Source organism: Temnothorax curvispinosus, unplaced genomic scaffold, assembly GCF_003070985.1.
Source record: "Temnothorax curvispinosus isolate PA1 unplaced genomic scaffold, ASM307098v1 QBEX01013556.1, whole genome shotgun sequence".
NCBI lineage: Eukaryota > Metazoa > Arthropoda > Insecta > Hymenoptera > Formicidae > Temnothorax > Temnothorax curvispinosus.
The window spans coordinates 188,137-202,541 of NW_020223336.1; the positions used below are offsets into that span (position 1 = coordinate 188,137).

Here is a 14,405-nt window from a genome sequence, read left to right on the forward strand (position 1 = left end):
CATAATAACGGCAGCGTAATAAACTTCGGCGCGTATAATGATGACAGCGAGTATGCATGAACTTGGGCGCATACTCTCATGTGTACTTAGTGGATTAACATACGTTGCTTTTTCATCGCGAATATGAAAATTATAATGTATACATTTCAGTGACAGGATAAACCGTTTCCAGTCATAAAAAGTAAACGCCATTCACGATAGAAATCATAGTTTTCTCTTTGCTAAGATTATATTTTTAATATTAAGTAAATGTGCAATAATTATTCAATACATTCCCTCTTTCTTCAAAATCGTCATTTACTTACTAAGAACTATCTATATATTTTTTAAAACTAAATAAATCCCTCTACAAAACTATTTGAAAAACCCCATAATGGCTTAGATATCTGAAAATTTATTAAATTTAATAAATTGTATAAAATTAAATGAAATTAAATAAACGTGATATTAAGATAATCCCATATTGTAGTCGTGAAACATTGAGCTTCTGAATTTAGCAGAAAAAAAATCGTTGAAAGTTCTCCGAGAAAGCAGCGAAAGGAACGAGGAAAAGAAAGAGCCGCGTAAAATCCGAACGACGCTATTACAAAGAGTGAGAGAAAGGAAGAAAATGAATGAGAGAGAAAGAGAGGGAAGGGGGGGAGCTGAGAGACCTGGTAGGCAAGGTGGGAAGTGCAAGTGAAGGTGCAAGCGTTGAAAGAACGAAAAAGAGGAGCCAAGGTGAACCTCCCTCGAGGCGTCGGCCTTGAACTACATTTTTAATTGCAACTTCCTCGCGCAGCTCTCCTCGCACCCATCAGCATGCCAGCGAGCTCCTCTGGACGATAAGAACAAAAGGGAAACAGTTTTCTGTCGACGCCGCCGCAGACGCCTACCTCGTCACCCCCTCTGCCACGGTGTCCGCCTACCGAGCTCCCTCTCCCACATTAAGTCTCCCCGCGTATTCCTTCCCTCGCACGGGGGCCAACTTTTGCCCCCTACCTCGCCGAGCTGTCCCCCGCCGCCCCCTCATCCTTCTCGGAGCTATCGCGGCCCGTCTGCACGGCCCACCCCTTTTCTCCGTGCAACAAGTAGCGCGTTCATTTAAGACGTGTCGGCGTTCTTTTGTTCGTTTTAAAAAGCCAAAGCACCGCCAGCAAAGTTCCGCTTTAAGGAGGCAAGACCGTTATCCCCACCGCGAGCAAAGTTCAGGGGTGGTTGGCGGGCGGAAAATGCGGTAGCGTCTGTTCCGTTAGCTTCATGCCAACAGATACAGTTTACAGCTTACGTTCTCTGCCTTTTTGTTCTCTTTACCAGCTCGTTATCCCTCGATCGATTTCAGCGGTTGCATAATTTATTATTCGACCTAACTAAATCGTACAAAAATTACTTACGATCTTGTATTTCCGTTTGTCGCGCAATTGATTAAAGTTACGTAAAAATTTGCGTTGCAACATAGGCTATCGAAGGAATATTTAACCGATCGTAATATTCGTATTAGAAAAAAATGACTGTGAGAAAGATAAAGGGGATTAAAAATGGGGCAGGTTGTATTCTCAGGAAGGGTATCTTGGCATATGGCCGCTGTGCCAGTATCTACCTAGTTAGCGTTAGCTTATGCATCAGTGTTCTATACTTGGCGTGCAACGCCATACGATCGGAGACGGTCGTCCCAGCATCCCATTGAGATCCATTCAATGGACCATCGCGCTTCGTTAACCAGTCTGTCGCATTTTTTACCTATCACCTATATAACCTTCCCGCGAAAGGTACAACCCTTTTTCTCGCAATTTGAATACATTGTACCCTCGGCCGACATACATATGTATATCCGACCGATACTCTTCCCCCCCTCTCCCCCGTCCGTTCTTTCTCTTTCTCTCTCATGTCGAAGCGCTCTTTCCTGATACCTCTGTATCTCCCTTCTCTCTCCCTCTCTCGTTCTCCGCGACTCGCTTTCGCACACATATCGCAGTTTCTACCTGGCTAACCCTACGGGGGGTTTTGTTGTAGCTTGACCGAGTTTTTCCTCCTTTCTTCCATTCTTTTTTTTCCCGTCCTACCCCACTCTACCGCGCGCCGCCCCTTACAATACGCCTGATTTTGATTTATATGACGCGACCGACAGCTCAAATCACCGAATCACCAACGAGGGAAAGGGGGGGAGAGGGTATCGCGGGATGCGTGGAAATTATAAATTCATGCTTCCCGTGTGTGTATAATGTATACACGTATATGGGAATCTGAAGACCGCGCGGCTCGTCTCCATGTTTCAGAGACCCCCCCTGCGCAATCCCATCCCTTTCCCTGTTTCCGTCGCCTTTTATGTCACCCTTTTTGGTCCGGCGAATATGAAAACGATTTCGATGACGCGCATCGCGCGGAAACGCCCGAGGTATTGTTCGTAAGAGCATCCTTCGTCGATTGAAGCCACATAAATATTTCGACGGATGGATGAACGGTTAGAGGAGTTTCAAGCATTTCAACTGTAACTGTTTCTATTTCAAAAAAAAAAAAAAAAAAAATCCAGGAGAGATTCATTTTAATCGATGCCCAATCACTGTTTTTTTTTTCTCTAAGATACGTGTTTTATTTCTAATTGTGTCAGTTGCTATTTCACATTATGTATTTTTTTTTTTAATTTATTTCCACCACCGCTGTATCGCGCTACGCCCACTTTTTCATTGATGAGAAAATCATTGCACGTTTCTCTATCTACGGCATGAATTACGACGATGACGCGTGCTCCTCCGTCACATTTCATCCCGCGCCCGCGAACATCCGCACTTCCACCGCAGACGTCACTCGAGAAACCGGGGAGTACTCCCCTGATCCGCGGCGTTATCGGGACACGCGACACGCGGAATCGCGATTCGGAATTAACCACGTACATAATTCCGCGTGTCGCGTCGATCCGACCTAACCCAGCCCGTTTTGGCTCCGTAAGCATCACGGGGAGCATAATTCCATCCGTGATCTCCCCTTGATGTCGTCGGTCCCTGCCACCGCCTAAAGACGCGGCTGTGCCATCAATAACTGATATTCGTCTTCCGCTTAAAGACCCCGAGGTCCCGAGACCCTCGTGACACACATAAGCATTATACGTTTACATACGCATACGTAGACACGCGCGCGCACATCTCACCTCTACGAGCAGACAGACATTACCAGCGTCGCTAATGGGAGCGGAAAGTTCTCTCCGAGCGACGAATCTGCCCGATAGAAGGTTAACGGGAACGAAAGAGACTGTCGATCTTCTCTGTCGAGAAGAAACAGTGAAAAAGACGGCGCGGTGGGACCGTAGTAGAAATTCGAGACACACCCTTTCGGAGACTTTTCACGCAACCCTTTGCCTCGCAACCCTCTCGCGGAGGATGCGCGTGGAAACCGTACGCGATCTCCGGGCTCCCTCGTGTGCCTCTCTCGTTGGCCCGAAAATTTCGTACGTGACGCTACATCCGGCGGATGTTCCTTGAGAATTGCCCTCCTATAGATCACGCTTCAAAGGGTTACGGGACGAATGGATCGCGCGACATCGAAAAATATTCCCATGTAAATGAATGACGGGAATTGAGATAAATTTAAATGGGAATACTCTCTTTGTAACCAAAAGCCTGAAGCAACGAAACGCGTGAAAGAAAAATACGAGATATTTAGTTTACATTTATTTGCTTTGCGATGTTAAATTTAAAATCCTGTTAACTCAAAGTCACATTAGCCTTTTATTAACAACATTTATAATTTTAAAGTCATGTAATTTTTTATTTAATTATTTTGTGTGTTTATGTATTAAATATATTAATTTTTAATATATTTAATGATTTTTAATATTTTTAATAATTTAATATATCTTAGATAATAGATAATAGATTTACAAGTAATATTTCAAACAGCAAATTACCTGATTATTATTTGTAAAATAGCGCAGCTACAGATTGTAATATTTCAAAATTCTTAGACTGTTCACAGTGATCTTCGTATGGATTAGATATGTCGAATCATTTAGTTTTATTTGCAACAATTTGCAAATACCGACACGTTCATCCAAACATTCAAATTCAGAAGCCGCTGGGAATAATGAATGCCAGCGGGTTTCGTTGCGAAGAACACGCAGCTAGCTAGAATAACATCTCTCGTCATCGCACAGAATTCGTGGCACAAAGTAGTTAGGAAAATATCTTACTTAAGAGAAAGTTCGTCGACCGACAAGGGTTGCGGGACGCGGTAACGGGGCGAGGATCGTTGCAAGCGACCCTGGCCCAGAAACAAAAGCGAGAAGAAGCTTGTGAATAATTCAACTACGCGGGAAATGAGGAAAGAGTTCGTTGAGAAGTTTCCGCGAAGAATTTTACACGCCCCGCGCTTCTTTGATCGCCGTATCCTTGAAACTCGAGGAGAAAGTTACGATTAATCCTTCGTCACTTCGTTTGAGCCAATTAATCCTGCGAACAAACCGTCCGTTTATTTGTACAGAATTTCTCCGAAACGTACGTGATGAAATTTCTCAGAAAATGGTAATACTTCTCCGTAGCCGAATTTTAACTCACCACCATATTTCCTCCACAACATCTTGATTTTCAGCATTCAACATCTTACTGACTAATTGTAAATCTCGTGTTAAACACTCACCAGAATCAATCTTAAAATCGTCAACATATAGTCAAAAAAATAGAAAGGGTTGCAGCATCATAAAATTCGCGTTCAAGGAAAAGTTTCTGGGGTGTCCGTTGAAAGAAAGATGTATGTACCGAGGGGGTCTAAAACACAGACAGGTGGAACGGGTGCGGCTCTGGAGGAGGCAGGCTATACCGTACGGTAAAAGCGTAAAACAAAGGACCACGGGGACAAATTACGGATTCAAACGGCCGGCCTTTGTCTTTCGGTGTTTATTTCTTTGTTTTTGCGCGGGCTGCATTGTTTTAGGTTAGACGGCGCGAGAGGGGAGAGAGCGAGAACGGTAAAGCCCGGGCAACGGGCTTTGTAGGACCTCCGACGGCTTTGTTGTGTGCCTTACCCCGGCTCCTCGTCGCACATTCGCGACTTTCTCCCTCGCTCGAGCTGACCCGCTCGCTCTTTCCTTCGCTCTTTCTGTTCGCGTATGAGCTGCACCGACCGGCAAAAATTATGGCACGATTGGACCCCGGGAGATCAAACGACAATTTGCCGTCGCTAGTCATCAACCGTTCTCCATATATCACAAATTTCGCGCTTGCACGTCGCCAAGTAATATTGTATCGCTCGCGGAATAGTAATGGAATAACTTAATATCCTTCATCATTATATATAGTTTTGATCCTAAAACCAATCGAGACCGAATCGAATAAATTCTGAATAGGTATTATTTTTAGGATAAAAACTGTCTGGATATGTCAGGATCTATCAACTAACAGATATATAACTACGTCTGATATCATTGTTATACTTCTTTTAGTACGCGAATAGCACTTTAATCCGATTTCTCTCTTGATATTGTTTATCCGTCATTGAACGTCTGACCTAATAGTACGGAAGCAGATCGTTCTTTTACTTCCTTCTTGCAATATTCACGTCGCGAAATTTCGTAGAGCCAATGATTCAACCAGATCTCACGAAAGAGAGTTACTGCGACTTACAGGATGCAGACGGGTTAATCTTAATACCGACGAATCGACTAGATCGGACGGTTATTTCGAGCCGATTAATTAACGAGACTATTTGTCAGACCGCCGACTCGAAGAATATAAATCTTTCAAGAACGACGGTGGCAGAGGAGGGGAAGGGGGGAAGAGGAGAGCGATAAAACGGCTTTTGGGAACGAAAGCCGTGAGAAGAAGCCGGGGAGAGATGGAGGGCAGGTGGAAGGAAGGCAAGTGGAGACGGAGCTTGCAATTTAAACGTGCAAACGCGCGCCTTCGCGGTAAACTGACAACGAACGTGACGTCGTTCAAAGATTCACGAGGCTCGCTCTCCAGCAGCCTCGGAACCTTGCTTTTCTTGCGCGGTTGCCGCTGGGACGAACGATAACGAATAACTCAACGACGTAAAATTCTGGCGACGGCGAGAGATGCCGAAAAGTCGTTCCGAGACGGAGGCGAGGACGAAGACCTCGCGTCGAAGATGAGAATGTTAATCCGGATCGAACCTGTCAGAACGCTAAATGAATATAGACGAAATGGTCTTCCAAATAAAGAAAAATTAATGCCGTACGAGATGGGATGAAATAACTATGTGACATCGTTTGAAATTGAATATGGGACAGTACTATTAATTAAATCCCATGATAAAATTATATTTATGTTTATTAAAGAAACCTGGTTAGAGAAGAAGCCGAACGTGCGGCATTTAATTCTATTAGTTTCCGTTTATATAATATCGTGTATAATTTTATATTTTGATATAAAGAGCTTTAGATTTCCTTGATATACAAAAATATATCATATAGTAATTGTATTTTATATTAAATATGTCCACAAGTTCTTCTACTGCTTAAAATAAGGGAAACACTGTTACAATATTGCTCTAACGTATCCAACGGTTTACATAATCATTGTTTTTAATTTCTATTTTGGTCTTCGCAAAAATTCTCGCGATAAGTGCACAAAGTTATTGCTTTCCGATATTTTCGTTTGATAACGCGACGTTGATATGACAATAGCGATGCAGTTTAAAAGCTTCGTTAAATATTAATAGTCACTATATCTTACGTGCGTACAGATGCCTCTAATTGAGCCGAATTCGCAAATTGCATTATACATAGCTGAAGCTAGCCGATTTATATCGAATTTCCGGGCTTTAAAAGCCTCGTTTTGTCTGATCCAATTTCCAGATGTTTTAATTAATACAGACGCAAATAGAATAATACCGGCACAAATGACAAGTGCAATAATTATCCGGCGACCAACTCATGATAATCGTGTTTTCAAACGCGATTGAATAATGAATTGCATAAATTATTCAGTGTGGATTCTTCAGGCCTCGACGAAGGAATTGTGGTACGATAAATTGGCCGGATGACCTGCTTCGATTCAACTATTTGTTTTCGAGATCCAAAGATTCTCTGTCGAATAAATGGTCAAAAGGATATATTTTTAATGACAGCGATAATAAAAATATTATTTTAATAATACTATTATAATAATAAATAATAGCTTCGTAAATTTTTAAAAGTTAAAAAAATTGTTAGTAGAATAATTATATATAACATATATCTACACTAAATCAGTATTTAGAAAATGAATTAAACAATGATATTTTTGCGGAGATATTTCAAGGAAGATTATATGTATGACTTATCGCTGTGTTGAGAGCAAGTAAAAAAAAAGTTGAGACAGCACGAACGGAATTAACGGAATTACGTTACTCGCTGGTCAGGCTCGACCTTTTTCGGAGGTTGACGACGAGGACGAAAGAGCAGAGCGAGGACGAGGGCGAGAAGGGTGAGGTGCGGAAGGCGAAAGGGAGAAGACGACGGTGACGGAGTGCGGAGGGGTGGCGTGCGACGGTCGGCGAGGACCACGAGATCAATATGTATGTTGGGGGATGTGGACCACGTGGGTCGGGGGTGGCCAGCAGCCCCCGGCTGCTGATTGGCCAGCGGCCACCCTAACGCCACGCCCACTCCCACACACGCTGTCTTAAGCTCCCCTCGTGCCATACAACCACCCTGTACATCCACCGTAGTGGCACCACCGCAGTTGGCGGGACAAGGGGGGAGGGGGATGCGGGGGTGCGGGCCGCACAACTCCGGGCAAAGAGACTCTACCTACTACCCCCTAACACTGTTACCGAATTCGGTGGAATAGTCGAGAATTGAAAACTGCCTTAGCCCGCGCCGCGCGCCGCGGTCTCGCTAAGTTTCGCCGGTGTACTACGAAACTACCATCTCGTGCTGTTCCCTATAATCCGATTAAATATGTTACGCCCGGCACGACCCTCGCGCGCTGGAGGAAATTGCTGGAGCACGGCGGAGCTTGGCGCGGACCCGGAAGGGCGGAACTGGGTTTACCGGACGACACACACGTCCCGGGTGTAATCGTCCAGAAGCGATTTCGGAGAAGCCACACGATAAATTTACCATGCGCGCTTCCTCCAAACTGAAGTTATTTCGTCAATAAAGCAACCGTAGCAGGGTTCAACCTGGGATACCTGAACCTTTGGCTTTATCTCTCGCAAAACATGAGCGATACATTTATAATATCATTGAAACTGCTCTAATTATATACGCGTTAAAATAATTCTTGACACAATTAGAATTCGGGAAATTAAAAAGCGCAAAAGTCTGAAGAAATTTTAAATTTATCTTACCGTGATTCTGTGCATCTAATTTTTTTCTAGATATTAGATATTCATAAGAAAAGAAGTAGAAAATAATTCATAGCTTTCTCTCTCTTTTTTTTAAGACGAATAACGTAATATAACGCTATTTACTTAGTTGACTTTAATTGACTCTATAATATTTAATGTAATCGTAATTATGAACAATATATCTGTTGCATATTACCGTAGTTATTTTAATTTTAAATTAAACAAAAATTTGTTAGAATTTTAAAATTTCTTGCACATAATGGAGAATCACAGAAGAGACATTGTCATTGATAAATGCATCACGTTTCATAGAAACCCGCGAAAACAAGGATTGAATAGCGAAGTATTTAGTTAATCGACAAGGCAACTTCGAATGAGAAATTAATCAGCGGCGTTTTCATTCCTCGCCGACGACATTGTCGCTGACGACGCAACTGCAATTGCCAGCTTGTTATTGGCAAGTTAGAGAGATGCCGAGCGATGCAATGGATTTAATTAGCCATATAGATCCGAGTGCGGATGTGGGGCGATGAGGACGAGTAACGACGTTATCCGACCCTCGTGACGATCGTCGATAAACGAGAGCATCACCTTCGTCTAATGCTCATTTGCTCGCCTGCTGGAACGAAAGGAAGAAACCGGAAATTGTACGCTAGATAGGCAGGAAAACAACGCGGTCGTTCGCTCGATAAGTGTCGATATACGATAGGGAATAAAGAGCTCGATATAAAATAGGCATTTTACACGTGAAAATTCGTCGTCGAAAGTGGAGGCATTTTTTTGGGAGATCGAATCGTGGAAGATACAATTAAATTTCACGCGCGCGTATAAAATATTATCTTGTATTTAAATTCAATATTAACAAAAATATCAACTAGTCTTTTCTAGATATTGTACATTAAAAATTATTAAAGAATAATTTAAGCCACACTTGTAACGAGATTTAATAGAATTATTTTAGCAGACTATTGACGAAACGCTAATGCGCTGCCAGTATTGCACGACGATGATGACACCAATATTGACGTTCTCTAGCTATTTCAATACTCATCGTTAAAATAACGATTGTTCTCAATATAGTACAATATTCATCGCAGTTATCAAATTAATATGCTCATTTAAATTTCACTCCTCGCAGTTTAGATCTGCAATTATTTCCAACACAGTCTCTTCGTGTTCGCGAAGAAATTATATTTTCCAGCATGTATACCTATTTTCTCGCATTCCAAACGGAACGATTATACGTCGTTTACGCAAATCCGCGAAGCGCGCGATCCATGTTTCTCTCCCACTCTATAGATTCAGCGCCGTCAATACTTCCTCACTCGACGGCATTCGGAATCTAATTTGCGCCAGGCGCAATTATTCCATATTTAAGCAGCAAATCAAAGAATACGATCATGATGGGATCGTCGATCCGTGGGCTTATTGCAGGCACTGCGCGCAACGCCGCATTCCCCGTATGAATGCAATATCGCCGTCGACATCGTCTCCTCGCAAAGGCATTCTTCGTTTAATGACAATTAGCTCGCGCATGTCTCCCGTAGGATTAACCGGGTGCCTCGTACCGCGTTCGCTCGCGCGCATTGCACCGATATACGCGTCGCTGGTAGCTAAGATCATTGGAAACGCATTAGTTCTCGAGAACGGCCGTCGCAATTGCGGTTGCCCGATAAATTTGCTAATTAGTCGATGAGTCGATGAGATGCCACTTAAACGCACGGAATTAATTATGCCTCGTGTGCTGTGCCGACACGCTTGGATGCACCGAATAAATCGTTCATCCCTCGTCGGGACAGCTCCACCTTGCAATCGCATTCTGTAAAACTTATGCATCGCGTAAATATTTCGCTGCGTGATACGTTTGTGATCAAGATTGATTCGGAATTATGAAACTTAAAAGAATTAAATAATTCTGATTATTGACGCACGTTTCTTAAGATTTCACGAATTTGTTATGTATTTATCCTTTAATACTTTTAACATGTCACATGTGCGATTATATATGTTTCTAATATATCGTGAAGCGTGGCATGTGATAAGACTTTATGACTTCGCAACAAATACACACAAAACGCGATATGTCACGGTTTATCCCGTGCTCAGCGGGCACGGTGTAATTTGAATTTTCGCCCGCGGGCAAGACGGGCTTAAGACAAACGAAACGAGGCCGCCGTCTTATCAAAGCGAAAGCGGCTGGCTGATACTGACGAGGCAATTTGTGCGCGTAGCGTAGCGGCTCGTGCAAACATATATGCTCGCGCGATGGTGCACAGCCGTCTGCCTGCACGCTCCCAGGATTCGTTAAGGAGTAGATGGAAACAGACCCCCATAGGTACACTTCGGCTTAAGCTGCATAATGGAAAACGACACTCCGGCGACTCCCGTAAGTCTTGAGGATTCGCGCACGGTTGACGTAAAAGCGACGTAGAAGGACGACAGATGGAATTAATTGTTACATATAAATCGTTACAAGCAAAAATTGAATTTTCTACGCGGGTTATTTTGTCAATATTATCACTAATAATTACTAAAAAGTTGATTTTGTTGAGCAATACCCTTTACATTTTATTTTATAACCGGTTCCTATATATATTGCTATATGATGAATATATTTTGTAATCAGTATAATGTTATAACAATTATTATGACGATCGTTCTACGCAGCTTTGTTATATATTTATCTTGCTTTAAATATTAAGAATATAAAAGCGACCTGTTTGCAACAAAACTCGGGCCTTCTGCGGTGGGTGTGGTAGCATGAAACTTTATGATAACGCAGTTTTCCTGCGGAAGAAGAGTTTAAGGGGCAACGACTGACTTTACGGGGTGGAATAGATTGTGAAAGTTAAAATACTACTAGCCTATACTTGTTTTTACCGAAATGGCGGAAAAGTTCATTCTTCGTAACTGTTTGAATGGGTAACTCTCTCATTCATAATTGCAAGAAAATGCAAATAAAAAGATATGCTGGTAACAAAATACATATTAATAACAATTAACGGTCTCATGAGAAACTATTATTAGGTTCAAGTAGAGAAGTATTTTTCAAATAATAAGAAAATGCATTTAACAACAAACTACACATTTTTATTATAATTAAATATCGTTTTTTTTTTAATACCGTAAAAGTTTTAGGTTGATAAACACTATAGTTTAATTCCACAGTTTCAAAAATATAATTTTTATAATAAAATTTTTTAAAGTATTTTTATCTCTACAGAGAAAAAGACATATTACCCCCTAAATATAATCCTCAATTCAACAATAATACATATGATACATGTGTCATATAGAATTTAACATTGAACCAATAAACTCTCGCAAGCATGGAGCGCGCCGCAATTAAGTCGTCATCGGCGGCGGAATCCTTGGCCTTACCGAAGGCGGCGAAGAAAACGCGGAAGAAAAAAGAGGAAGACGTATGCAAAGCAGGGTTACGTAGTCACAGTTGCAGCGCTTAACTGCGCCAAACTCTCTTCTCGTCGCGATGCCGCGGGGATGGCGAACTACTCTACTACTACTACTATGCTTCTCCCGCTCCTCCCCTCTGCGTACCCACGTGCACGCCTCACGACGCTTTCATTCATAATTAGAGAAAAAACAGAGGAGTAGCGAGAAAGAGCGCGCCGTCTCGGAAGGAAGCGTGGAAAGAAGAAGGGAAACGAGACGCGCGAGAGCGAGACTGAGCGAGACGAAAGAAGCGCGAGCGAGAAAAGCGCGGTACGGCTCGCGCGTAGTGGAAAGAAAGAGTCAATGAAGAAAGTGGCGTAGTAGGGCGGGGGTTGGGGTTGGGGGGGAGGGCGGGGGTCGGTTGCTCAATGAATAAGAGAGTAAGAGCGCGAGGATGCCGGCGGATAAGGATGGCGGTACTAAATGGTGGCAGGAGTGGCAGGCGAGGTAAGAGGGTGAGCTGAGACGCGGCGAATCTTAAAGACTTTCGCCGTTCTGTTAATTTTCTTCTCAAAGTGGGTTAAATTATTTTACGACTTCCAACGCCAGTTTCTCGCCACGGGCGGCTCTCATTCTCTTTCACTCTTCCCATTTCCTCCCCCCTTTCATTCTTTCGTCGGTGCAACGTGCGACGGCGGCACTTAGCGAGGCTTATTTTCGCGTTGGACCTATCATTTTCTCTCACCGCGAATTCACGTTCCTCCCTTTCTTTCCCGCGAATGCACACGAATTGCGCGCGAAACGTGTGGAAACTTTTTCATTAAACTTGTTTCAACTTGTTGGTTAGCCACTTATTTTAAGATTAGGGTGAAACGCTAGTCAGAGACTTTCGATAGTTGTGTCTTAAAATGATTTTTTGTTATCGTACGTCTATTAACTAGATCCAGAACAGTTTAAAAAATATGAATTGTAAATAGTTTAACTTTTTTCTGTTTGCCGTTGGTGCCTTCGTATTAAACTTTTACTAAATAAAATTTAACTTGTGAGTTATTCTAGGAGAAATATTACATATTTTTCGTGTGACTTTTAAATATTGATAATTTATGATAGTCGTAAATTATCAATATTTAAAAGTCACACGAAGAGTACGTAATATTTCTTAAAAAATTATGTTGTTGATGGAACGCCAGTTTTATATGTAAATTATATAGGTAATTAAAAAATAAGATTAATGTTACAATATTAATAATAATTCCATAGATACTTTTTTAACGAGCAATTTATTTTGTTTGGAAAATCTTCATTTAACGTGATGTTATAAAAATGTTGCATCAATAAATAAACTCTCTCGCAACTCCCACGCTTAAGTAATAAAAAAGATTTCCCAGTTGGCTAACCGGGATCTTAAGCGGGAATCTTTAAACTCTTAAACGCTTAAACGAGCGAAATTAGGTGACGAGAGTTGATAGTGAAGCCGTAGAGATTTTCTCGGGAAAGTGCACGCCACTTCCGCCGACTTCCGTTTTAAATAAATTCACCGCCGTAGCCGGCCTGATATTTCCGACGAGAGAAAACTTAGCCACCGCTGAGAACTTTATAAAGTTTCTCCATTTACTCGTACAAAAAGGAACAAAGTGGCGCCGGCAAACAGAATCATGCTTCAAAACGTAGTCTTCGACCTTCAACATCTTTCCCGCGCGTAAACGATGCGATCATTTCCCGCCGGTATTCCGGACTCTTTATTTGCGCCCAGAATATACGAGTGAAACTATTATGGACAAAGTGATGCTTTATCCAACCCATTTGTCGACCCTTTTGTCATTAAAATAATTACAAATCTCTGTAAAAATAGTAATTATTATGTATAGGCCACGATATATAACATCACAAAGAATTTACTTCGAACTTTCAAACATTTAGATTGCTACTTGTCTGACTTTATCTATAAAATACTTTATCTACTTACGCCGTTCGTTATATCTTCTATTAATTGTTTTTTATCTGAATATTAACGCTAGGATAACAATAAATTTTCCTAAATGAGGTTGTAAGTAGATTATTATTAAAACATTATATTACCACATTTTAAATCCTTTTTTAAGCTTTCATCTACAGTTTAATTACGGATTTGAGGATGTGTGATATCGGAGATTGTCGCAAACGGCCATCGAGAGAGCTTTTTCCCGAGCGAATTTTCTCCCCCGGAGAGGGCTGTTGGGGGTATGTGCAAATCAACGTGGACAGTGGCGAGAAAAAGCGAACGCGCGCGTGCACATATACACATACACACACACGCATGCATGCACGCATTCACGCACACGTGCGAGGGGGATCGGTCGAGGTCCCCGCGCCGGCCAATGGCGTTTCACCCCCGTGCCGAGGGTGGGTCGCCATAGCAACCCCTCGCCATGCCACATATACGCGCGCGTAGAGTCACGTATACATGTATACGTGCGCCACTCGCGTTGGGCGCTTTCGTGAGTGAGTCGAGGGATAGGGGGAGGACGACGAAGGAAGAGAGTACCATGGGGGAGGATGAGGACGGCCACGGGAGGGATACGGGGGAGGGGGGGTACCTCTTCCACCCTTGGACAAGCCCAATCGATCGAGGTGTGCTTCGGCCGGACGAAACTCACCCCCTGTCGGTCCGCCTCCCCCCGATCTACCGCTACCATCCACCCAACTTCTACCTACATCCTCCTCGCCCCTCATCCATCCTTCGAAGCGGCGGTGCCTGTTATTTGAATGAG

General features: G+C 42.7%; 1 protein-coding gene across 1 annotated transcript in view; it reads left to right on the forward strand.

The window, feature by feature from the left end:
* The window catches only part of LOC112463684, a 43,965-nt gene that overhangs the window by 14,018 nt on the left and 15,542 nt on the right, over positions 1–14,405 (forward strand). The window lies entirely within an intron of this gene.